This window comes from Zonotrichia albicollis, chromosome 2 (assembly GCF_047830755.1).
Source record: "Zonotrichia albicollis isolate bZonAlb1 chromosome 2, bZonAlb1.hap1, whole genome shotgun sequence".
Classification (NCBI taxonomy): Eukaryota; Metazoa; Chordata; class Aves; order Passeriformes; family Passerellidae; genus Zonotrichia; species Zonotrichia albicollis.
In genome coordinates, this window is record NC_133820.1 from 72258192 (window position 1) to 72282962 (window position 24771).

At 37.3% G+C, this 24771-nt stretch overlaps 1 long non-coding RNA gene across 4 annotated transcripts in view; it reads right to left on the minus strand.

Annotated features, from left to right (window-relative positions):
- Positions 1-1607: 1607 nt before the first annotated feature.
- Positions 1608-24771, minus strand: part of LOC113459322 (uncharacterized) — a 78194-nt gene continuing 55030 nt past the window's right edge. For all 4 annotated transcript variants that reach the window (XR_012579052.1, XR_012579051.1, XR_012579050.1 and 1 more), the window contains 4 exons: positions 9478-9538; positions 8585-8737; positions 6123-7937; positions 1608-4107 (listed from right to left, as the gene is read on the minus strand). This is a non-coding gene — a long non-coding RNA (uncharacterized LOC113459322). The remainder of the gene's footprint in view (positions 4108-6122; positions 7938-8584; positions 8738-9477; positions 9539-24771) is intronic.

Genomic DNA, 24771 nt, shown 5'->3' on the forward strand with positions numbered 1-24771 from the left:
AGAGTCGACACTATGGTCCATGTGCTGTGTAATTCAATAAGGTGGATTAGAAATTATTTAAATATTGTTAAAATAACTAAGAGGATTTCCATGCACATTTGAATCACAAGGTCAAAATTATCTGCTAGTATTACCAGATGATATTGACATGCTTAAATGAATTCAGATAGCCACTAATAATGAATTAGTAAAAAAAGTGCAAGAAGAGGTAAAGAAAATCAGGTTTCATACACATAATCACAGAAAATCAATGTTTGTTCAACTTTATGCACTCTCAGTCTTACTACTCACCAAATCAGACTCAACCTGGGGAAATCAGTTTAATTTATTACAATTTAAATCAGAGAAGGGCAATGAGCAATAAAAAACTAAAGGTTAAAATGCTTTTTCCCTCACCCCTCCTTTCTTAAATTCACTCCTGAAATCTCTATCACCTTCTTCCTCGCAGCACTACAGAGGGAGAGGGAAGAGGGGCAGTAAATCACATTTTGTCTCTGCTGATCCTTCCTCCTTAGAGAGAGGACTTGTCACTCTCTTCCCCTGCTTCAGCTTGGGATCCCCCTGGCATGAGACAATCCTTTACAAAACTCTCCAACATGAGTCCTTTCCATGGGCTGTAGTTCTCCACAAACTGTCCCAGTGTGCGTCTCTCCCATGGAGTCCAGTCCCTGAGGAACAGGCTGCTGCTGTGCGGTGGGTTCAGGTCAGCCAGGGTCCACAGGTCCTTCCTTTCAGGACTACATAAGGACCTAGCCTCCTTCGGGCACTCACATGCTCCAGTGTAGGGTCTACTGGTGGATGGTCTACAGGTGATTTCTGCTCCACCATGGATCTCCATGGCCTTCACCATGTGCTGCTGGGGAATCTCTGCTCCAGAGCCTGGAGCAACTCCTCCTTCTCCTTCCCCTTTTCCTTCTCTGACCTGGGTGTCTGCAGGATTGTTCCTCTCACACGTTCTCACTTCTGTGTCAGAGGCCTCAGTTAGTGTCCCAGAGGTTTTTTTCCCTTGTTAACTCTGTTATCTGAGTGGCACTACCATCATTGCTGATGGGCTTTGCCTTGGCCAGTGGCAGATTTGTCTTTGACCCACCTGGGACTGGCTCTCAGGCATCTTCTGGCCTCTCCTTACAGATGACACCCTCTACCACTCACTACCAAGATCTTGCTGTGCAAATCCAATAGAGGTTCATTAAGGTCATCAGATAAAGAAATTTTTCAAGGAATAATAATAATAAAGAAAACAATAAAGACACACAATCACATGGTAATCAAACAAGTAAGAGAGATGATAAATTATAGCAAAACTTCTCAAGCATTAATTGATGAGTCATTAAAAAAATGTAGGTAAAACTTTGTAGAAGGAGAATACAGGCTTTGAAACTCATGAGAAGGGGGAAACAAAATAAACAGGATGGATATTTCAGGGGGATCAGTGGGACAGTACACAGCCATTAGGGAATTCATGGGGAGAGAATCTTGTGTGAGACAAAGGAAAGCATCAGGAAAGGAAAAAGGCAGGGAGGAATAGAAGGAAGGAAAAAAAGGGTTTGTACTATAACTACTCATTTGCCTGAGCCCTCTGCCTGACCAATGCAGTCCAATCTATATTTATTCTTAAGGCTTTTTTTTTTTTTTTTGTCATTTTCTGCATAATTTCACTCTCAATCACATGCATGAGTGATGCAAGATCTAGGTTCTAGGACATGGAAAAACAACCATGGGTGACAGGGCTCCAGTTCTGTATGCCAATGATTCTGGAGACCAGCACATAGGTCCCTGCATGGGGGAGTTGTAAGAGTTGGTAGCTGTGGAGTGGTCCCAGTGCATTTATATTTCTCCCTAATGAATTTAAATTGATGTCCATAGGTATGTATATGTAATTCAATGGGAAATTTCAAGCTGGAATAACCAACAAAAAGGATAAAATATGCATTTGTAAAGGTTAAAAAACTTTACAAGGGAGTGCAGGTGCCTCACATCGGGGCTGGAGTATCAGGTGAGCCAGAGCACACACTGGTCTTTGGGGAACCCATGAGTTTGGGGTGCCCAAGGGCTGAGTGTGTGCGTGCTGAGTGGGTGCAGACCACCCAGCAGGACCAGCCAGTGAGTTGGGGACCCATGGGCTAGGCAAAGGCAGCTGGAATCTGGACCGGGGTTCTGGGTGGTCATCTGTTACAGAAGGGCTTTTTCAGTGAGCTCTGAACTTTCCAACCCAAATATATGCACAATTAAGACAGTTCAGAGGGCATAAGGGGGAAAAAAATTGTCTGGTGAAAGGATCCTGTAGATATACTGCAATTAATGTCAACAATGACAGTGCCTTGTTTTTGTTTTCACTTTCACCACATACTGACTAGAGTGATTGTTTCAGTGATTTCTGTTTTGCAATAAATCGGAAATTATTTTTCTTGTCAGCATGCTGGCAGAAACAGCATGATGATACAGAAACAGAGACAAAAGAAATTGACAGCAGACACTTCAGGTACCTTTGTCAGATATGAAATATGCAGTATCCAGTAAATAAATCTGGTCCTAGTAACAAAAACCCACTGAGAGTAAACCTCAAAATTTACACTTCTTGAATAGGTGAACAAAGTCTTCAGAAGAACCTGCACCAAGCATTGTGCAGACTCTTTCCTTGGGCTGGACAAGACAGCAAATATACATAATGAATATAAGATGCAGGATTATTTATTCCATTACATGGAGCCTTCAGGTCAATTTGCAAACAAACCCAGGCACTAGAGGTGCTGTGGAAATACTTCTGATATTTTCAACAATGCAAGCCTTGAGGTGAGGTACATGTATCTCATTTGCTCTTTCTGGACTTTGTCTTTCAGGAACAGATAGAGATGTGAATACATGTGACTCTGATTAGTAGGGCAGTGCCAATCGTAGCCTATCAATGTCTCAATGTAACCTGTTTTGTTTGGAAAGCTCTATCTATCTGATATACTCGTGTTGAAACAAGGATATTTTGTGATTGCTGAGCAAATTTAAATCTCAAAAATGTGGACAGATTCCTTGAGATTTTTTTTTAATCAATACTCAATGGGTACAGAGAAAGGATCATTTAGAAGAAAAGGATATATTAACATAAGTCAGATTTCTGTTATTTCTTTTGAGAAGGGGTGGCAGCTAGCAAGAGATGTAGACAAGTAACAGAGTTTCAGTGTATTTGTTTGAGGCACTGAGTTCCTATGTGCTTACAATGCCAGTAATTGACAATCTGGACCTTATTGACTAAAAAAGTTCTTAGTACTCTTTTATTCAATATATTTATGCCTAGTGGTACAGCACTTATCTGGGATCTAACTGTGATCTGTAATTATTTATAATATTCCCTTTAAGGTAGCAATCTAAATTAAAATTACTAGCCAGAAGGTTTTTTAAAAGAGCAACACTAACCTCCTTAGAAAATCACATGCATATTGATAAAACTAGTTCATCATACATTTTCTAGCACCTTAAGGCATACCAGACTATTTTTTCTATTTGTTCCATTTTCATATAGCATCTCATTGGCATTTTCTCTATTCTTTCAGGAAATTTTCAGGAATATAACTCTTTCTACAGTTCCAAATTGTAGGCCTCTATATAAATTTTATTTCCTTGTTTATTGATTTCTTACTTTATGTAAAAGCAATAAAATATGAATTTTGTGAAGCCACAGAACACTGGTAAATTTTTATATTATGTTGCACACAATATTGACTCATTCCCTTATTAACATGAAGTTTTTTCTTTTTATCACTTCTAGGAAGGAGCATGATGAAAATCTGCTTCAGATCTCTACTCTGGTTTGTCACTCAGCAGGGAAATAAATAAATGTCTCCAATAACTTTATTCAAAGCATTTTCTTTGGTAAACACAATCAAGTACACATAGACACATGCAAGCAATGAAATAGCAGAACATCTGGTGAACTGCATGTGGGCCAGGAATATGAAGCTGAACCAGGTGCACAGAAGCAGGTTTTCTGATTCTGAAATTGTATTAGATGCTGGAAGGTTTCTATATATGAGAGGCAATGACCTGCATGATTTCCACATAGGTTAGAATCGGCGGCGTGTCATGTTCAAGAATATATTTCACAAGAGAGTGGAGCTGTAAAGAAAACAATTATTTTTTTTAAATTTTAATAATACACATTTTTGCTACCGCATCTATGGATGTCCTAATCTCCCCATTCATTCCCTCTGGCTTCTTCCTATAATAACAATGCTTTTATACGTGTAACTCTGGTGTTGAAAATTTAGTTTCCTAAGTAAAAACTACTGTTACTTAAGATGTCCTCTTCTCTTTCTAGAATTTTTTTGGGGTTTTTTTTGTTTTTTTTTTTTTTTTTTTTTTTACTGCTAGCAAGTTGCAAGTATTGATTTGGTGGGGAAAAAGCAACTCTCACTAAAGGGATGTTTGAAAATTCCATTAGTATTTTAAGATCCCAAAGCTGAAGCTAAAGCATCCTAATCTATTTGTTGAATTCAGCCATGAAAATACATCTGAGGAAATACGCATGAAAATACATTTAGGATTGCAAAACATAAATATTTGTAAAAAAAATCAGGAGTAAGATGCTTAATTTTATGTTGTATATTTTAAACTTATTTAGTTCTTATTTAGAGCTATGAGGAGCAAGCTCCTTTCCATGACTCCTTACTTGTACTCTTACTCCTTACTCTATAAGTTAGAGAAGGAGGTCTAAAACTTTTATGTCTTGAACTCAATATTTTTCATGTGTCTTCTATAACATAGAAAAGTATATCCATCCAGATAGAGTTTGATCACCTTCTGTACAAATAAGTGTACAGAAAATTTATGTGCTTTAAAGCTTTGCTCATCATGCTCTGTATATTACTCCAAGCAGTTTAGTCAGCAGAAAGCACATGGAGATATTTCTGTGCTATATCTCAGGGTTTAAGTTGAATTTCAAAAAAAAAAAACCAAAACAAAAAACTAAACCAAACCATATTAAGCTTAAGCTAGTCACTGTTAATTACTTCAGTTACTGTTAATTACTTATTTATCAGTTAAATGTGCTAGATCAACCAGTGTAATTAAAGAAACCTCACTATCTTTTTGCTTGCACACTTTGCTGGTATAGATTTTTACCCAATTATGCATTTTTTGCTTATTTTGTCAAAGACTAAATACTAAGACCATCTACATACAAATAGTTATTCCGCTGATTTCCATTATTTCCACTTCAAATTTATTTAGTTCTACTATCTTGAAAATAATATTTGCACCTCTTCTATAACCCTCGAGCTGATTTATTTTCCCCCAAAATGATTTGAGGAGCCCCAAACAACCAAAGAAAGCCTGGAAATATTTTTCAATATTCATTCCTAAGTCATAATATGTTGCCTGTCAGCAGTCAAATATTATGGAGTCATTTTCTGATAGCTTAAGTTGAGTCAAATCTGCTGAGTTTACCAACCAACTCATCTTTAAGTTGTTGCACATATAGTACCTTTTAAATAAGCTGCACAGCTGGATTGGGAACATCAGAGTGGCTATCTTCACCCTGCCACTGTTTTTAGGCCATAAACTGAACATAATTTGACCTACTTTCAAATAACTTCACATGCATCTAATAAGCACACGAGGCTTTCAGACCAGCTTTATTACATAGCACACTTGAAAAATGGTGAACACCAAAACAGCTATCAACAAAATCACTGAACAGTGTTCTTATCAACAAGTTCAGCCAAAAAATCTATTCCAACCTTAGTGTCCCACTAAGAACAGTGGAAACAAACCAATAATTATTATTTATTTCAATCATGAGCCAAAATGTATGTTATTTTAAGTTGTAACTAGCATTTAAATTAAACTACTTCTTTTTTTTTAAATACACTTATGGGTTCAAATTTGAACCACTGTTATAGTTGTTAAACATGCTATTGGTTTTCATTGGAGGAGGGAAACCTAATAAGGAAGGGAAAAGGAATAGTTCACCCTTTCTCATAGTGGCATTTTTCCTTTGCCCACTATGTTACTGTTACTTCAATTCATACGTCAGAACCTCTGTGAAGATTTTAATATCAAGACATCCCATGGTATTTCCTCACCATCTTTTGAGATACACAGTGGCTTGCATTATCTTGGCCCCACCGTACCTCTGCAGTTTCCTAACAAACCAACTCATATGCTGGCCTGTGTAACTGCTGGCTCCTGGACTGCAGTGTGAGGGTGCAAGTTAACCCAAACATCTGCGCAAAGACATCAGGGGCGAGTTATCCTTGCAGAGAGGTGGCACTGCATGTCCGCATCCCATCACTTTGGTGGCAGTTCCAGGCTGCAGAATAATATAGAAGACAGAAACAAAAACTTGAGTACTTCTTTATTTACTGGTTTCTAGATAGCTGTGGGAAAAACACTCTCCCTGATCTTTGTTCTCCTTTCACAGACTGTATTTATATTCTACACTCTTCAACCACCTGGAGTAATGTGTATATTCACTAAGTAGGGATGCTAAGAAAACCCTCTTTCAGTCCATACTACCACAGAGAATGCTTTTTAGGGGTTCTAATTCTTACCTAATTTAGATCAAAATCATTCAAAGTAAACAGGGATTTAAATGGAACTACTTACTACTTCTTACTTAAGCTTGTGCAACTGACAGGGACCCCAGTAACCTCAAGATAATAAATCATTCTTACCTTAAATGAACAAAATGAACACCTTTTATTTCTTTTTCTTCAGTGACCCGGGAAATAGTTTTCTTCCATTAGTAACTGTTGTAGCTGCTGCTGATCCTACTAGAGATTCCTGATTGCAATACTTTGCCATGAAAGTCACTGATACCTCTACATTTCTCTCAGGGAGACAATAAATGTGAGAAACCTAGTCTTTGCTAAAGTTGCAAAAAGTTCTGACCATCTTGAACATGTGACAGGAATAAATTTCATTGTTCTTTCTAAAAAAAATACTGAGTGAGTTAAAGAAACTCAGTGAGTTAAAGAAAAAAAAAATTGTCAGAGCTGTTAGCTTTTAACTTAGCTTTATTCATGAGTCTGCCTCTAGTCAATCACACAGGTTTTATGTCTGGTTGAAATTCTGCTCTACTAATTTTTGGCTGAAAATACTTCACCCTTCCTTCCTTCCTTCCTTCCTTCCTTCCTTCCTTCCTTCCTTCCTTCCTTCCGCCACTTCCGCCACTTCCGCCACTTCCGCCACTTCCGCCACTTCCTTCCACCACTTCCTTCTGCCACTTCCTTCCGTCACTTCCTTCCTTCCTTCCGCCACTTCCTTCCGCCACTTCCTTCCTTCCGCCACTTCCTTCCAATACTGTCCTTGGCAACAAGGTATTTTGAATTGCAAGGGGTTTCATATCAAGAGTAATTATAAAGAAATTGTAGACAATTAAAGGGAAATTTGTATGAAAGCCAATGTACAGTAGCACTCCAGGAGACAAAATATTTTCAAAGAGCTATGATCATAATGAACTATCTTGTAGTACCATAATAAAGTAAATAAACATCTTTCATACACTTAGAAAACTTTTATACCTAATCCTTCCTCATCATCACCCAATATAGATCATGTTATGCTACAAAATGTGAGAAATTGCCATTCTATATCAGACTACAGTTCCAGCCTGATTTTCTAGCACTGATGATGATCACTGGTGGATATTCATGGTCAGAGCATATAAAACACGGACATGGTACCTGAATACACAAGTCAGAATACCAGAATATTGGCTTCAAAGTGTATATTTTTTAGTGCATTCCATAAATAATGAAGGACAGCATCCATACAGGAAACTGCTCATCTTTGAGATTAAACCTCGAGGAAGAGAGACTGTTCTGGGTAGCTCATTGGAATGTGTTTCTGCAAAGTGCTTTTTTGAGAAAGAATATAGAACCTTCGTAAAGAGTAAATTGACATGGTTTCATCAAACATCATGGCCATGATAGGGAGCACACATGCTAGGAGAGAATAAAAGAAACAAAGGTCATAACATGGAATTTATGTTGAACAGCAGACATAAAAGAGAAATAGCTTCCAGATAATTACATTATTTTTTCTTTTAAAGCACCAAGTTACCAAACAAGTACCTGAAAAATATAGTCCTCCAGAACCCAGGTACTGTTCTTTAAAAATTGCTCTCAATTTTAATGTTAAAATTCCAGATAAAGTTGTTTTAAAATGAAGTTTAAAAATTAGGACTTTTTTTTTCTATTAGACTTTAGATAAAAAGATGAAGATGTTCATAAGTTATGCACCAAGTAAATTAAATATATATATTTAGATACAAATCATATTACTTATTAATGAAGTTGATAAAATATATATGCATATATAATAATTATAAATATAAATCAGAGAAGACTCACAAGCTTTCCATGAATTCTGTGCTAACAGTAATCACTTTATTCCTCTGTAGTTATAAAGAAACTGTGATGTCTTTTATTTCTCCCAGCTATCAGCGCATAGTAACACCTTACAATGCTTAATGATTTAAATTTCAAAACACTAGTATGGGAAGAAAATGTTATGTTTTTGTTACAGAGGGATCAAGAACAAATAAGGCATAGCATCTTTATAAAAAGGGGCAAGGCTTTGTTCCAGCTACCTGGAAATCCATGAAGCAGCCCTCCATCCTTTACAACAATTAAGCACTGGACCACACTTTGTCTCCTTCTTGTTGCTTAATGACTGCATCTTTCTTAGAGCCCGTCTCTCTGTGAGGGGAGGATGGACCCCAGAATATATGGCCATTGCCAGCCTGCTCAGGAGATAACAAGAGCCAGACGTCAGGCCGAGCGCCGCCGGGGACGGATCCGTGCTTATCCGCACAAAAGGCAGCACTTCTGCTGTGCCTGCCTAAATTACAGCACGTTCTGGCCCACAGTATTAATTTCTCCCTTCCAAAAGAATGAAGAGGGCAGTAAATCTTTCAATGAAACTGGAAACGGCACAGCTCTGTTCTGCACGGACATGCAAAGTAGAAGTTCAAAGGTTATCCCTGAATCACAAGCTGATATAAAATCAGCCTGCCATCATGTTAACATCGTATGGTAACACTTTAAACACTTTATTTAAGCATTTCATTTAGGAAACAATTACTGTAAGTTTTTTGTCTAACATAATTAATAGGTCAAGCAGCACTTATTAAGTCTTTAGGCATTAATTAACATTTAAAAATTATCACATATGACACATTAATTAGATATCAATCACTTATTAGAACTACTGACATTTAATAATAATTTTAAATTATAGCAAATTCTCCTTCTACAAATATCTTTCCAAAATACAAGTACCTGCAAATAGTACTTAAGTAGTTTAATATGTTAAGACTTATTTTTTCCTTGTAATTATCACATAGAAAAATCAGTCTCTGTATGCTTTAGTGATAAAACATATCTGTATCTTTTCAGTTCACTAATGAATGACACAAAAGGAATAAAAAGCATAACATGCGTATTAAAATTGTTTCTAAAGCACAATTGAAATTAACTGTACCTCTGTTCTTTTCCTGTGTCATATTTGAACTTAATTTCTCCTCTGATCCTACTGTCCTGTCCTGAGGAAAGAAATACAAATGACCAAGTGTTAATTGCTGACCTCTGTCACCCCTTAATTATGCATTCATGTATCTTGTTTGATATTCCCTTGAATAGCTGTCTCCTTTTGCCAAGATTTTGCCATCAGACACTTCACAGATACAATCTCTCTCTTGACCTAATTGAACTTATTATTAATTAAATTTTCTAATACTAACTAGGTATTTGGGATGACACATAAAAACTCTACAGGGTGCCCAAATTCTACAAGACTAATGTTAATATTGGCAGCTTGACAAGAATCAGAGAGCTGTTTCTTCAGCACATACTTTTGCATGCATTTTCCTGCTAATATATGCACTTACACATAAGATATGCAGCAACTTTGCTGAACAAATAAAAATCACTGTGGGCTTTTTTTTTCACAGAGGTTTCTTGTCTAACATACACCTACGTGATGATTTATGGAGGGATTTTAGAATTTGTAAATACAGAGCATTTCCCATATTTCACTCGACATGTGCTTAAAACATACTCTCCTTTCTGGAAAAGAAAAGCAGTATGGCAGTAACCTGCAGCAGGGGGACATGGGGGGCTGTAAACATGCACATCTATGAGCTGGCAGCATCCTCATTTATCTGGCTGCCTCTGTTTTGCTTGGTGATCAGCAGCATCTGGTAGTGCTCCACCCTGCTATCCACGAGAAGCTGCAGCCAGAGCCACGGAAGAAGAGTGCAAGTCAATTCTGTGAGCTACACCTGCATTGTTTGAGAATTGGCAGATCTGTACCATACCTCTGATGGCTTAATTGGGCTAGCACACATAATAACAAGGAGTAAAAGCAAATTCTCCAGATGTTCTGGGAATATACATGTCAGTAACCGTACTGTCATCTTTCATTACATCTGTTAGCTGGATTAAGATACCAAATGCAGGATAACATACTATATTCTCACTTTTTCCTTTGACGTTTTAACCCAGTCCAAAGGTAATTAAATGGTTTCATGCAAGTAATAGGTAGTATTTGTGATGAGAGTAAGAATCAGACTAATAAGGAATGAAAACACTATGATTTCCTTTTTTTACAGGTGAAAAAGGATAAGACAGTTGATCTGAAGGCTACATTGCAAGGAGACCTTGTAACACCAACTCTCACAACACGTTCTTGGGGATCTAAAGTAAACTAGTTTCCTGGGACCTCTCAGTAGTTTACAGAGAATGAAATGAATCACCAATGACTAGTTCAAAGCAGAAACAAAACTCATTTCTTAAGTACAATCCATAGCCTTTAGTAAAATACCTAGATTCTCTATACAATGCACAGGGAGGATTAGATGGGATTCAGAACAGACAGCATGCTGTGCAAGATTTATATAATAGAGAAGGTCAAGACTTAAATCCTGCACTTACGTCAGACCCGGTTTACAACTCAGAAACCTCTCCTGCACTAATGCAACATGTCCCTCCTTTCAAAATAACAGGCACCTGTTCCTTGTAAAACATAGAGGTCAGGGGATTGTTTTTCTACTGTTTAAGTGCGATTTAGATGGAAGGAATTCAAAGCCAAATAACTGGCTGTGAGATGCTGAAGAATCTTTACATTTTTGTCCCTGTATTACTTTGCAGAAACAAGCGTGGAATGCGCTGGGCTAGAGAGTAAAAGTGGAATCCCAGTGACTGCTGAAAGATAGGCCACCTACCTCTTGACCCCATCCCCAAGGACTGTTGCAGTGCTATATAAATCAAAAGTGAATGAAAGCCACAAAAAGGCCTAGCAGCCAAGATCAAAACTAATCTTTTAAAATTTTAGCCCCCTCTGAAATGTCACTTAGGGTGCTTGCTCTTTCCACTGCCATGCATCTGCTTGGCAGAACTCATTGCCTCTTGACATCAGGAGATCCCTATTTTCTCCTTTTTTCAGCCTATGTTTAAGACTGATTTGTTTTCATTGACTTTTAACTGACATTAGCTAATTATTAACTCTGCAGGATAGATTAAATTTTAATTTTAATGTCATTGTAAAACGCCATGAGCTGCCTCAGCATGATAAGATGCTATAAAAGTTTAAACTGTTGTTTTAAGTTAGCCACCTGTTCAAAACATTAAAAATCTACACATTTAAATCAATCACACTGCACTGGATGCCCCATCAAGGCTAATGTTGATAAATTACACTCTTAGCTCTAGTAGATATAGAGTCATTATTCTCCAGAACAGTAATATATTGGACTTTATTCTGTAGAGTTTTAGTTGGGATTGCAGTTTCATTTTACAAAATCGTTAATACACTCCAATGAGTATTTTCGAATCTGCTATTTTGCCCAGCAATTATTCTGGCTTAACAGTGCCTTTGAGTTTCTGTCTGGCATGTGAGACATGTGCTGGAGATGTACAGTTCCAGAAAGGAGTTCATGGAACTACTCTGGGCCAAATCAGAGCTGGATAAGGTGACAAAAACCCCCATACCCTTCTGTCTCTGGACAAAACAGACAAATCTGCAGGCTGAAGTAAATGACATTTTTGTCTTAGGTGTAGTAAACAGAGAGAAAAAAAACTTACTTTTTCTGGATTTTCTACCTATAAAACAGAGCTAATATTTTCCCATGCCTGTCTTCTCTCTTCACATGGTAAATTTACTTGTGTAAGTACTATTTCTTATCAAAAGCAAAAGGGCTCTTTCTACAGCTCCAATAAAGGAAGGCAACACATTGAGACTGCATTTAGTAGACCTTGTTCTGCAGCTATGGATCTGACTTTACTACCTCTTGTTCTTCTTTTGCTCAGAAAAGGTTTATAAGTAAGCCAAAAGACACAGACTTCATAATTTTATTATAGCTGGAAAAATCTTCAGCAATCCTGCAGCTGAATGACCTATTCATCTCATCCATTATTGTCATTTAGAAGAATATAAATTCTTTTTAAGACCACACGAAAAAAGCTGTATTGTCTGAGATAGAAGACAGGAGACACTTCAGTTTCCTTTTGTGATATGCCCCTGCTGATTCCTAGTCTAGAAATTCACTGAAACACTCCCCAAAGAGAACAATTTTTAACTTTATTGTTGAGGAGGGCAAAAAGGTTAAAGAGGATTTAGCTGAATGCACAAGCTTAGCACAGGTTTACCACCCATAATCATCTAGGACTGCGCTCCTGCACACAGTGTCTGTGCATGAGAGCCTGTGCTCTGACAGTGATTAGCAGTATCAGTGTAGCAGCTGGGTGACAGAGGAGCAGGGTGCTGTGAGCAGGTCCTGAGATGGAGGGACACCAAGTGCCTTGCAGCCCTGCAGGTGAAAGCCAGCTCGCTCTGGAGCGTGCTCCTGGTGCCCACACGGCACATGCCCCGCCCATCTGGAGGATGCGTGTGCTGCTGCTGCAAGCACAACGTGTAATTATTACTTGCATGAATTTTCAGTTCAAAGTGTTTAAAAAACAACGTCTATAACATATCTGTCTGCCTCGGAGTGCTGCTGTAACATTTTAATGTCTGTGACTACATGCTGCATGTCATGAGATGTTCTATGAGGTTTTCAAGTGTTGTGTTGCAATGACCCAAAACATGGCAAAGAAGAGGTCAAGTAGAAAAGAAAATCGAATTCTAGTGCCCATGCACTAGACTCCAAGACTCCCATTCATCCAAATAAGCCTCTCCTAATTCTTACAAAAAAAATCAGTTAAATTAAACTATTAGATTATTTAAACAAAGTCTAGATTGCAGGCAGGTTATGAGGTGGAGAATGGAAATTCTTAATATCTGAACACATTTTCTTCCTAGTAGAGACAAGTCCTCTGAAACTTTGAAAAACTTAAGGGTATCATTCTTTACATGTGTAATTTTTGCTTGTCCCTTTCTGTTTGAAATTTCTTCAGTAACAGTAATGGAAAGCTATATACTGCTTGACCTTTTTTTTCCACAGATGCATGTGGAGTATTTCTGTCCTAACATTTCTCTACAAAAGAAATTTTGTGTAAGCTACAAGAGCTACTACAACAAAAGGGATCATGGAGACCTGACATACTGTGTCATCTGTCATTTCTGACAAATGTAAATGCAAGAATAAAATCCTTGGTAGAGAATAGGAACATATGAGTCAGGGTTGAGTGAAAGGGCATCAAAGGCTCTAGTTCCTGATGCTTTTTCTTTACTTCTGTTGTTTTTGTCTGATTTATCAGCATAATGTAGTTTCTGTCAGAGGAAATATATTCAACAGCTGAAGAGTGGTGGGGCAGATGTGCTCCAATATCCCCAGGTCTCACCAGTGAGGCTGCAGATGTGTTCTCAGCAAGCACACACATCCACCTTGTATATCCATATATACACAAACAGGCACACAGATTAGACACACACAAACAGATGAGCCAAAAAAACCAGACACTCTCAATGGCCTCATCCTTCCTCCTCTCTGGCAGAGAGACATGGAAGTCCACTTATGACAGTATATACATAAATAGATACAGTGCGGATCTTTCCAGAAGCTGGGCTCAGACACTGTTGAGTAAATGTCCATGGACCACATAAAGTCTCACAAGCTCTTGGCTTCTGGACATTCAAGACCCTGAGGCTGCAGTCCCACTCTTTTTGCTGATATAGGCCATTGCAGAAACACAAAATTGATGAGGACTTCCCCAGTCCCCATAGTGAGTATCCCTGTGCTCTAATTCAAAAACATAAAGGCTGACCCTCAGAGACAAATCCATCCACTTCTTCCCAACTAGTTTGTATCCATCATTTCTAGAGATCTCACATTTCCTTGCACACCTGTACTTGTTCATCTCGCTGCATCAAAGACACATTTGTGTCTCCTAGTCTGACTCTGAGCACACAATACCCCTCTGTTTCCCTTCTCTGTTCCCACATACACAGACTAAGAATTCTCACACACAAAAAAATTAGAAAGGAATTTAATAAGAAGATTGGATGTGTCATGCTGGTTATGTGCAGGATATAGCCAAGCAAACAACATCCCTTTTTATTCCTTTTGTTCTCTATTCACGTTTCTTCCTCCCAAAGTCACTTGAATCCCTCACTTTTGTTCCTTTTCATTCCTTTCCTTCTCTAAATATCTCAGAATAAGCCCTATGTCATGCTGAATTGCTTTTCACTCACAGGAAACCTCCAGGTTTCACACACCTAGGTAACAACCCTATTAGTTTGAATGTTTATCCAAAATGATGTTCTGGCATGATTTAGTATCAGAAATAGTTTGACCAGAAGGACCAGGGAAGTGATTGTCCTTCTGTACTCAGCACCCATGTACTGTGTTCTGTTTTTGGCCTTTCACTTCAAGAAATACATTGAGGTGATAGAGCAAATCCAGAGAAAGACAATGAAATTGATGAATGGAGTCAGTTATATGAAGAGTGGCTGGGTGAGCTCGGGTCGTTTCGTCTGGAGAAAAGGAGACTCATGGGTTTTCTACAAGCACCGGAAAGGAGGTTGTAACAATGTGGAGATCAATATCTTCTCCCAAGTAACCAACGGCAGGAGAAGAACCCTCAAGCTGCACTAGGGCAAGTTCATGTAGGACTTCAGGAAGAATTTATTTATGGAAAAGTTTTTTAAGCATTGGAATGGACTGCCTAGGGAAGTGATTAAGTCATCACGCTTGGAAGTTCAAGAAATGATTGGATGTGGCACTTTGTTCCATTATCTAGTTGACAAGATGATGGTCAAAGGCTCGACTCAATAATTTTGGATGTCTTCTCCAACCATAGTTATTCCATAATTCTGTTATTCCCAATGACTCCTCATGGTGCTTTCCATGTTTGTAAAATGGGGCTGAGGCTCTCCAGGGATAGCCCTGGTAGAGGCATGTGTGGAATGTTTGCTCTCAGGAGCCCTTAGTTTGGGATACAGCTTGCCACAGTGCCTCCCATTGCCTCTCCGATTTCCGCAGATGGCCTTTGACAAGCCAATAGCCCCTTGTGAGACACCTTGGAATAGTTCACCAGGGTATTTCTTGGGGTCCCTTCTGCTGTTGGGATTCTGAGCTCCTTTGTGTGTACGAAGTTGGTTTTTGTCATATAACCTTATGTTTAAACCCCTACCTCAACTTAATGATTTCAGGAGACCCTATGTGATGGTGTTCACAGGGGTCTTATGTTGAGGGAAGAGACGAGGATCTGACTCCATATTTCAGAATGCTTGATTTATTATTTTATGATGTATATTACATTAAAACTATACTAAAAGAATAAAAGGAAAGGTTTCATCAGAAGGCTAGGCTAAGAATAGAAAAGAAAAAATGAAAACAAAGGCAGTTGTCTCAGACTCTCTGTCCAAGCCAGCTGGGCTGGGATTGGCCATTAATTATAAACATCCAAGATGGGCCAATCAAAGATCCACCTGTTGCATTCCAGAGCAGCAGATAACCATTGTTTACATTTTGTTCCTGAGGCCTCTCATCTTCTCTGGAGGAAAAAATCCTAAGGAAAGGATTTTCATGAAAAGATGTCTGCGACAACCCTATAATCCCAGCTTTCAAAATTTCATTTGATTTAAACAAGTGGTTTCAGTCCCACTATTTAATGAGGAATAAGTGGTTTACTCTCATTTTTTGAAAAAGAGGCATTAATATCTTCCCTAGCTGTGAGAAAATCTTTAAAGTGGTGACCAGAATTAAATTAATTTTTTTAAGTATGCATTCAGAATGTATGTAGTTTTTTATCTTTTCAGTATCCAAGGATTATTCTGTCTGAGTACTCTTAAATACAATTTTCTTGTCTGAGGCAATTTATGCCCAAGAACTTCTGCTGAGGTGATAAGTGCTACATTCACCTTCCAGCAGTGATTCAAATGTGGGTGGCTCATTCTATGCTTACCAAATGTACACTCTGAGCTCAGGTGGGTGGCAGATGCATATCTCTGATACCTGTGGGCAGCAAATATTCCCCCTTTGAACCTGTAGGACCCAGCAGAAATTCAGATTAACGAAGCATCACTGTCTGAAAACAATTGACTCTGTATCTGCCAAACCTTCGGGCAATAAATTACTCTCTATGTATGCACACATTTCTCATCTATCTTTCTGAAAATGTTTTGCCTAGTCCACAGGCAGCAGAATTTCAGAGTTTCTTTGGCATCTGGGCTTTTTTTGTTAGGTATGTTTGCACTGTTCCTTAATGATTACATTTTATGGTTATTACCTTTTCCTTTGACAGACAGTCTTGGTCCTCTATGTGGTATACTCATTATCTTTAGGAAAGCACTCATACTTTCAGAAGGTAAAAAGCAGACAAGAAATACATTGAGAAATTTATGAAAAATAATAACTTCTTAGCAATATCCATCTAAATAAGAGTTTGGGATGAGTAAAATCTTACATGTTTTCTATTGGCATCTGCAGAACAAGCTGTGCAGAAATGAACACCTGAAAATAATTATATGCTATCCAGTAAACATTGAGAGAACTTTTAGAAAACTACTCATAGAGAGTGCAAAAAACGTCTAATATGTGTGTATTGCTTGACAAAATCCTTCTCTTATCTGGTCTGCTTGTTGTCTGCTGCTTTTGCTGCAGCGCAGAAAATCAAAACAACAAATGAACCTACATTATGAAAGGACACCAGAAAGTTTCTAATGTCTTAAAATACAGAAAATGAAAAGTTTATAATGTATACTAAAAATATAGGGAATAAAAACTCTTATATAGTAAAATGTATGTCTATCAAGGATAATAGTTTTGAGGAGTTCTCGTGGGTTTTTTTGATAGATCAGAAATTTCTGAATAACATAATAACTGTATAAAATTGAACTGGAAAAAATTACTGCTTCAAAGGTCATCTACCATTAAAGGGGAGGTATGATTGTAGTCAAAGAACCAAAGGTCTTGCAAAGGTGCCCAAAAGTATTTTTTAGCATTTGAAAGGGCAGTAGAAAGTTCTGCTAAGGCCACTTTAAAATATTTTCTCGTTTAAGACTTGGGTGAAACCTATCTGAGTGGATCTATTACACAGGTTATTACCATGCTGTATGCTCTGTCTTGATATGTACTAAATCCTTTTTTCTCTACGGTTAAAGAAATAAAATTGTAAATTAGATACTTGAAATAAACTTTTCCACTCTATTCAGCACTGATAAGGGCCTTAGCTAGAGTACTCTTTCCATTTTCAGGGAAGATAGTTTAAGGATAAAGGAAAACAGAAGAGAGCCCACAGGACAGTCACAAGAACGCTACGATCTCCATGAAATATTTATATAAAAGGAACAGTTTTTAAAGAAAAAAAAATGAATAGAAATACATGAAAGTAGCTTCTCACTAAGGCATTTTTTCCATAGTCTCCATTGTGCTTCATGGTCAGTGGAACAGATAAATTGGCTTAATTTTAGAGAAGAAATTTTAAATTAGAATTTAGCTCTTTTTAAATGGCAGGGTTTTGTGCACAAAAATGGCCTTCCATGGAAGATAATGGGATTTCTTTTCTGGGCATTTAAAAGTATAGTACCAAAAGAAACCCCTCCTTAATAGATATTTGAGGCATTTTTTATTTTTGACAAATTCTTCTTATTAATTTTTTAAGGAAATAACCAGATGGGTGTTTGAGGTCGTTATAATCCTCAGTTCTGTAGTTCAGTAAATGATTACTTGGCTCTAGCCATTTTGAATGTAGGTTCCCAGTTTAAGCTGGATAGATCAGCTAGGATGTCAGTGTGTTAAAGAGGAAAACAGTGAGATCCTGACCTGAGTCAGGTCAGGAGAGTGTCCCAGATGTGTATCAAGCCCCAGAAAATGAAAGAACCTTGAAGCAGAGGATAGACCTACAGCCTAGCAGCTGATTTTAAGGGATCCCAACATTTTAGCTTAGACTAATTTCTGAAGGTAATATGAACCTTACATTTCCTAAATTTAGGCATTTTCCTAGATTAATACCTTTGATAAAACTTCTCTTGTGAAGCTGATTTCCCAAATAACTGAGGAATGGTCATAGGTTACATTTTAAGACACTGAAAAACAGACTCAGAGGAATTATTTTCACAGAAAACCAGTGATGTGAGGCTTCTTAATTTGAGAATAATTTTACAAAATGCAGACATATGAATTCAGGATAGAAAACTCCTATATTTATTTTTTATAAAGCATGCATGTTCTTATCCTGATGCTGTCTTGACCATAGATGTTAGACAATGTGTAATATGAATGGTCATAGGCTATGGTGTTTTATGTTTTAAAATTTGAAAATGCTAGTTTTAGAGCTATCCTCATTCAGCCTTTTAAAATTTTACTTTTAAATTTAATTTTTTTTTTAATGAAATCTAATAAGGTGTGAATTTAAAGTATTTACCATAGCCTAAACTATCTGAAATTCAATAAAAATTCTCATAGGTAATTGAACAATTGCAATCATTTAACTATTATGTATCTGATAATACACACTCTTCACATAGAGATAGAAATGAATTTTAGGTAACTCTGCCTCACTTCTTTATCAAAAGCATACTAGTAATTGAAGTTTTGCTACTATATTTTCTTTGTAAACATAGCAAACATATTGAATGTGCATATATTTCATTTAAGAATCACTAATCATGCCAACAGTTATCTAGATGTCTCATAAACTGAGACTGAGCTTTAAAAACCCAGGTATATTCGGTTTCCGGGAATTCCTTCAAAGAGACAGAGAGAAAACCATTTCTTCTGCTGAATAATAGAGGTAATTTTCGAGTCAGCTTTTCTAATGCTGTGGTGCAGTATCTCAGATGATAATACCTGGAAAAAAAGTAGCAACTCTCTGGAATTTAGGTGAAGACACCTCAGAGCCAGAGGAAAACTGTGAATGAAACCATAATTTGATTTTTCTTCCTAGGGTAGATTATGAAAGAAATAGCAGATAAATGTTCAGTGTAACCAAGATTCGTGCAGGTTGGCTTTATTACAAAAGAGTGTCAATTTCTGCCTTTAGAACAAATAAACAAAAAACTCAAAAGCTGACTTATGTGGGTGGCTGTGCAGTTCCCTTGACTGACCATATAACATATGACTAGAATTAAAAATTAATTTACTGGTACAATTAATTCAATCATGTAATTCAATATCTTCTCAACTGTTGCTGCCATTAGGTGTATTCATACAGATAATGACCATCACAGAGAAGCATTGTATATTGCTGTAAATAAAATCTATCCTAGAAACCTATTGCACCTGCTGAAGTCTTAACACTCCAGTAATAGACCTAAAATGGTAGTTAATTTTATATTTATATGCTTTCCCATGCAAAAGATCATGAACAACTGCACTTCTGATGAAGAAATTTTGCTAATAGGAAATAGCCTAGATCTTGAGCTGCAGGAGAGCCCCTAAAGATAATTTATGATGGGTGAAATGTATCCTAGATTAGATTTGCATTAAATCTATGGAACATAAATGAAATTCTGCAGCCTCAGGATTAAAGGAATGTATAACTAAGAGAGTCCTTTACTTAATATTTCATTTTTTCGTGTAAATAACTACCTCTGATGTTACTTCTATGGAAGAATGCCATAAATTGCAAAGAATAAATTTGAACCAAAGGAAGGATGGAGGCATTCCAGACTATTTCGGTACTCTGAAACATTGTGTATGCCTGGCTGCCATTTTCCCCCTTTTTTTTTCCTTTTAAGTTCACGCAGCTCAATTACAGTTTTGAATTTGTTGGTTTAGAGCAAGGAGTAAAAGCTTTGAGGGTGTTCTCAAATGTGTTTATCCTTAAGATACTGACTACAGAATCATGGAATACCATTTAATCTGATAGTTCAAACAGCATAAGCCCAGTTTAGAATACTCTGCATGTAGGAAGAATGAACAGGAGGACAGGTGTAACATGTCTGACCTGAGATTCTCTGGTGTTCTTGCTGATAATGCCATGGAGTTTCTTCAGGTTGAGTTGTGAAGAGAATATGAAAAAATATATTTTGAAGACCCTTTGCTTCATGACCAGCTAGCGTCAAATAATGGAGCACACCAAACTAACACCAGAGAAGATACTTTCACTCTAAGCCCACAGTCATAAGAAAAATGGTGACACCTCTAAAGATTTAAAGTCCAAAAACATTCCTACACAAATAATTTTTTGCCTCTTAAAAAGAGGCAAACATGAATCCTAAGTCTTGCTGATATTTAGTAAATTTTAGTTCTGTATGTCTCCCAGGACGTCTATTGCACAAATAAAAGAACACAGATGAAAAATTACTGCACACAAATGCAAATGACTAGTTATTAGCATTCTGAGTGTCCAAGAGCATCCACAAGAAAAAAAAAAACAAAAACAAAAACAAAAACAAAAGAATATGTTTTTCAGCATTTCATATTTTTCTTTAGGAGTTTTTTACTTCCTTTCTCTTCTAAATATCAACATACTATACCAATTATTTTAAAAGCTGTTTCCCAGAATGTTCATTGCTATTTACTAACAAAGGTTACAATTTTGATTTACCCCCTCCTTATTTTCTTCAGAGGAAGCAATTTCAAATAACAGTTTAATGAGTATCCTGCTATCTGAGACCTTTGCCTAGCCCAGGAGTTGTGCAAAACCAATTAGAAGTGTACATTTGCAAATTGGGTGCATGCAAGCATGACCAACTCCTCCTTCTCCTTCCTCCCCCGCCCTCAAAATAGGATTTCATTGTAAGTAAACTCAATTTGAAAACAATTTTTTTCTCTGAGAACCCATGTCCTAACCCAAATTATGCACAGATGAGTCACTTCTGAAAGAATATACAATGTAAATGTCAAAAAAGACAATCATATGGAATTACTGTGGGATTATTTGTTATTATTTTGTTGTTTTGGGGTTTCTTCCCTCATAATTTGCTACATGTTTTATTTATTTATTTATTCACATGAAGCCTTCTGTGGACCTTCTGAAAAGATAATGGTCAGACTAAAGCAAGCCAGAAAGTTTAATTTCTCTGAATAAAGGCCAAGTACATTGGGTGTTCACTTTTCCACACCTGGAAATTCCACTTGAAACGCCCAAATCTGTCCTGCTTAGCATCCAGGTGCTACTACTAGCATTAGGTGCCACTACAAAAGAGCATGTATCCTCTGCATGTGTCTGTGGCTTAACTCTGCACTTGCAGCTTACCCCCACACAGCTCCTTCCTCATCCTCTACACAGGGCTGAAGGAGAAAATCAGAGAGTTAAAAGCTAGAAAATTCATGGGTTTAATTCAAAATATTTTAATAGGTGAAGCAATAGCCATGCACACAAAAGAAGCAAAACAAAGAATTCATTCACCATTTCCCATGGGCAGGCAGGCAGAATTTCAGCCATTCCCAGGGAAAAGGGTCTCCCGCCGTGTAATGGTGGTGTGGAAAGGCAAAGATCATCACTCCCAACATCTGCCCTTCCTCCTTCATCCCCCAGTTTTATTTACTGATCATGATGCCATATGGAATGGGATAACCCTTCAGTAAGGTGAGGTCAGCTGTCGTGCCTGCGTCCCCCCAAACACAACTCCTTGTGCTTTGCCATCCCGATCACCGGTGGGGAAATGAGATAGGCAAGAAACTGACATTGTGAAAGAGCTGATCAGCAGCAGCTAAAACATCTCTGCATTTTCAACACTGTTTTCATTACAAATCCAGATCATAGCACCATAGAAACTTCTAGGAATAAAATAACTCTATACTATTCAAAACTAGCACAAGACGTCAAGAATAAATATCTAAAATGGCAGCAGATGACTGGGCAGTCAATTGAGTAAAATCCATACCCATCTAAAAAGATAGGCTGTAATAAAATAGGATACTGTAGTGTGAGAAAAAAAATGAAATTTCAATCAGCTTTTACAATAAAAATATACTTTATAAGAGTCACGTCAAGCAAAAGGACAGGCTTCTACTCCCAGAATCTTTTCTTTGGTGCAGTATACTATGTAATCTTTTATGCCATAGTATCTCAATTCTAGAACATATAACCTGCAGTGGTTTGTACTACTGATTCTTTACACTGCTTTTTAAAGGGACAGAAAAAGAGAAGTTAGCCAGGGCCAAAAACTTTGTAAAATCCAAATGCTGCCACTGTTTAGCAGACACATTCGTCCAGAATAAGATGAGGGATTTGCATATGAATGGTCCTACTCTGAATATTTCAGATTGTGATCTAAGCCAAAGAATATATACCCAGACTGGCCTCAAAAGTCTCAGGAGGTGCAAATAAGAGGTTTTTGTACTAATACTACTCATACTACTACTAGTAGCAAACAACCCATGCAGGGGGGAACTAAAACACCAACCAAATACACACCTCAGGAGAGTTAATTATAAATGTCCTTTTGAACTATATTTGCAAGCACACACTTTTTTTCAGTGTATGAATTTCACGGGTAACAGAGGACACTGAAGCTAAATTTGCACTTGGAAGTGCAACTACTGAAACAGATTGTTCTCTATTTTGTAAGGAAAAAAAATGAGTCTTGGCAGTTCCTCAGTTCTTCACAATATGAAGCTAAAGGTCAATATTAGTTATAGTGAGGTAGCTAATACTGCTAAGTGCCAGTAAGTGGCCATAATGCACTTCAGTACACATAAAATAACCTCATGCATTCCATACAGGTATAATCAGCAGGTCCATTAAGTGGCATATTAAATATAAGCCATAAAACAAACAGAAGAACATCAACTCTTTAATGATATCAAACAATCAAATCTTTAGGTCAAAATCATTGTCCATGTAATAAGACAAAGCGTCCTTTTTAATCAAAGTTCTTTTCCTTGTCATCCATGTTCCAGGGCAGAGTCGCTCTTACAGTCTTCTCCTTCTGCAAGAGATGCAATTTGTTCTCCAATCTTTCTTTTTCAGAATTGTTTCCAAGAATTTCTCCTGGAATGAGACTATTTTCTTTTGAAGAAATAGTAAGAGCTTGGCTGAACTGAACACTTCTCCTATCTTTCAGAATGCATCTCAGCATCTCAGGTTCATATCAAGAAAATGTTCAATCTGAGATCTGATAATGGGTTGGAATTATTTTTTTTTCAACAATATCTGGGTTTGGGGTTTTTTTAGCAGTAAGTTTCAGGCTAGCCTCAAGATTGGGTAGTGTAGCCTGTTATGCTCTTCTGCTTTTATAATGAGAGATCATTTGTCCAGACTTCTGCTTACCCAAGAACACTGCATCATTAGTTTTTCCTTACTCTTGTTAATAATTGTTATTTCCAAATTACCTCACATCTGCCATTGTATTACAGTGTAAGTTTTAAAGCAATAAATCAAAACAAAAAAAGTGCTTGTGCGCCTAAAGGAACATACCTTTTATTTCTCAGACCCATTACATCAACACAGTGTTATCCTTATCCTACCTCCATGCTGCAGGTTTCATTACTTAATATCACATTTAAGGCAGAACAAATACTGCTCTGTAAGCTGTTTACCTGCCCCACTGCAGGCATCCTGTCAGATATGTTACTTACATCTACATGAGAGCTCTTCATTTCAGTTCCAGAATAGTGAATATTTGCTACTCAACATTTAGGTCAATGACAATTTTTCAGTGTTTTTAATACCTTTAGCGGGATTGTTTGGGGTGCCAAATATACAGGCAAGGCCAAAAAGACTGAATTGCATCTCTGGTTATCTATTTCAGAATTTGTCTGGTCTTTTTATTCTGGTTACCAATTACATTCACCGGTTAAAACTCAAAGAGCAACTGCATATCATGCATCCCATTTTCATTCATGGTTATCAGGAGATACCTAAGGAAGAATAAGATTAACACAGACATGAATTATACTTCCTTTCAAAGCTCTCACAACCTCTCACTCTCTATTAACATTTAAGGAAGTTCAGAAGCTGGACATTATCTCTTCGTATGAATGAGTTTTTTGGGGCTTGTGTGCCTTCTAGAAAATAGTCTAATCACCTTCATTTGCTACATTTCGATTTACCTTTTCAAATTTTGTTGAGGTATCTAGGGCTTGCTGTACATTGTAACCTCCTCAGAAGAGAAAATATTTACAGCTGTTGGACCTACAGTGGTCCAAGCACATCAGGGAGCCACAGGAAGGTTTCAATAGCAATCCCACTGCCTTCTGTGTCTGTGTGCACAAGCGAGTTCAGAAGGCAACATTTTTCTGTTGCTGAGAGCTTTAGGGTCACTGTTAGCCTCGTTTTCTTAGTCCTGTGATATGAAGCCTTAAAATAACTTGTTATGGTTAATGGCAAGGAAAAAATAATTCTATATATGAGTGGCTTCAGAAAATTCAAAACAAATTCTGTAAATCCCAAATGATCGCTTCTTCACACAAAAAGAGAAATTCTCATCTTTATGAGATCAGAG